The sequence below is a fragment of the Arachis hypogaea genome, chromosome 13 (genome assembly GCF_003086295.3).
Source record: "Arachis hypogaea cultivar Tifrunner chromosome 13, arahy.Tifrunner.gnm2.J5K5, whole genome shotgun sequence".
Taxonomy (NCBI): Eukaryota; Viridiplantae; Streptophyta; class Magnoliopsida; order Fabales; family Fabaceae; genus Arachis; species Arachis hypogaea.
The window spans coordinates 110,269,485-110,271,578 of record NC_092048.1 but is presented as its reverse complement, the minus strand read 5'-3'; the positions used below and the strand labels follow the sequence as shown (position 1 = coordinate 110,271,578).

At 39.5% G+C, this 2,094-nt stretch overlaps 1 non-coding gene across 1 annotated transcript; it reads left to right on the top strand.

The window, feature by feature from the left end:
* The first annotated feature begins 1,074 nt into the window (after positions 1-1,074).
* On the top strand, positions 1,075-1,182 carry LOC112739182 (small nucleolar RNA R71). Its single transcript, XR_003170119.1, has one exon. It is a non-coding gene; the product is annotated as a small nucleolar RNA R71 (small nucleolar RNA).
* The last annotated feature ends 912 nt before the right edge of the window (positions 1,183-2,094 follow it).

Genomic DNA, 2,094 nt, shown 5'->3' with positions numbered 1-2,094 from the left:
ACTTAGTTCATTGATGAACAAGGGAGGTTAAACTTCCCAAGTATCAATGCCAAATAATTTGGCATTTAGCTTCATGATTGCACCAAGAAACTTGGCAGTTTGCTCTTCAGTAACATCCTCATTCTCTTCAGAAGAGGAATACTCATCAGAGCTCATGAATGGCATAAGGAGGTTCAATGGAATCTCTATGGTCTCTAGATGAGCCTCAGAGTCCTTTGGTTCCTCAGAGGGAAGCTCCTTATTGATCACTGGACGTCCCAGGAGGTCTTCCTCCTTGGGATTCACGTCCTCCTCTCCCTCATTGGGTTCGGCCATTTTGGTTATGTTAATGGCCTTGCACTCTCCTTTTGGATTCTCTTCTGTATTGCTTGGGAGAGTACTAGGAGGGATTTCAGTGATCCTTTTACTCAGCTGGCCCACTTGTGCTTCCAAATTTCTAATGGAAGACCTTGTTTCATTCATGAAACTCACAGTGGCCTTAGATAGATCAGAGACTAAGTTTGCTAAGCTAGATGGGTTCTGCTCAGAATTCTCTGTCTGTTGCTGAGTGGATGATGGAAAAGGCTTGCTATTGCTAAACCTGTTTCTTCCACCATTATTAAAGCCTTGTTGAGGCTTTTGATCCTTCCATGAGAAATTTGGATGATTTCTCCATGATGAGTTATAGGTGTTTCCATAAGGTTCACCTAAGTAATTCACCTCTGCTATTGCAGGGTTCTCAGGATCATAAGCTTCTTCTTCAGAAGATGCCTCTTGAGTGCTGTTGGATGCAGCTTGCATTCCATTCAGACTCTGAGAAATCATATTGACTTGCTGAGTCAATATTTTGTTCTGAGCCAATATGGCATTCAGAGTATCAACCTCAAGAACTCCCTTCTTCATAGGCGTCCCATTATTCACAGGATTCCTTTCAGAAGTGTACATGAACTGGTTATTTGCAACCATGTCAATGAGTTCTTAAGCTTCTGCAGGCATTTTCTTTAGGTGAATGGATCCACCTGCAGAGGTATCCAATGACATCTTAGATAACTCAGACAGACCATCATAGAATATATCCAGGATGGTCCATTCTGAAAGCATGTCAGAAGGACACTTTTTGGTCAACTGTTTGTATCTTTCCCAAGCTTCATAGAGGGATTCACCTTCTTTCTGTCTGAAGGTTTGAACATCCACTCTAAGCTTGCTCAGCTTTTGAGGAAGAAAGAACTTGGCTAAGAAAGCTGTGACCAGCTTATCCCAAGAGTTCAGGCTGTCTTTGGGTTGAGAGTCCAACCACACTCTAGCTCTGTCTCTTACAGCAAAAGGGAAAAGCATGAGCCTGTAGACTTCAGGATCTACTCTATTAGTCTTAACAGTATCACATATCTGCAAGAATTCAGTTAAGAACTGAAAAGGATCTTCAGATGGAAGTCCATGAAACTTGCAGTTCTGCTGCATTAGAGAAACTAATTGAGGTTTCAGCTCAAAGTTGTTTGCTCCAATGGCAGGAATGGAGATGCTTCTTCCATGTAAATTGGAATTAGGTGCAGTAAAGTCACCAAGCATTCTCCTTGCATTATTGTTGTTGGGTTTGGCTGCCATCTCCTTTACTTGTTCGAAATTTTCAATAAGGTTTTCTCTGGATTGTTGTAATTTAGCTTCTCTTAGTTTCCTCTTCAGAGTCCTTTCAGGTTCTAGATCAGCTTTAACAAGAATGCCTTTTTCTTTGTCCCTGCTCATAAGAAAGAGAAGAGAAAAAGAAAAGAAGAGGAATCCTCTATGTCACAGTAAAGAGGTTCCTTATTGTTAGTAGAAGAAGAGAGGAAGAAGAAAAAAATTCGAACACAAATAGAAGAGGGGGTTTGAATTTGGTGTTGTGATGTGAGGAAGAGATGTTAGTAGATGAATAAATAAATAGAATAAGATGAGAGAGGGAGAGGATTTTCGAAAATAATATTTGAAAAAGAGTTAGTAATTTTCGAAAAATAGTTTTGAAAAAGGTTAGTAGTCTTTCGAAAATTAAAATAATTAGTTAATTAAAAAGAACTTTTTGAGAAAGGGGGAAGATATTTTCGAAAATAGAGAGAGAGTTAGTTAGGTGGTTTTGAAAAAGAT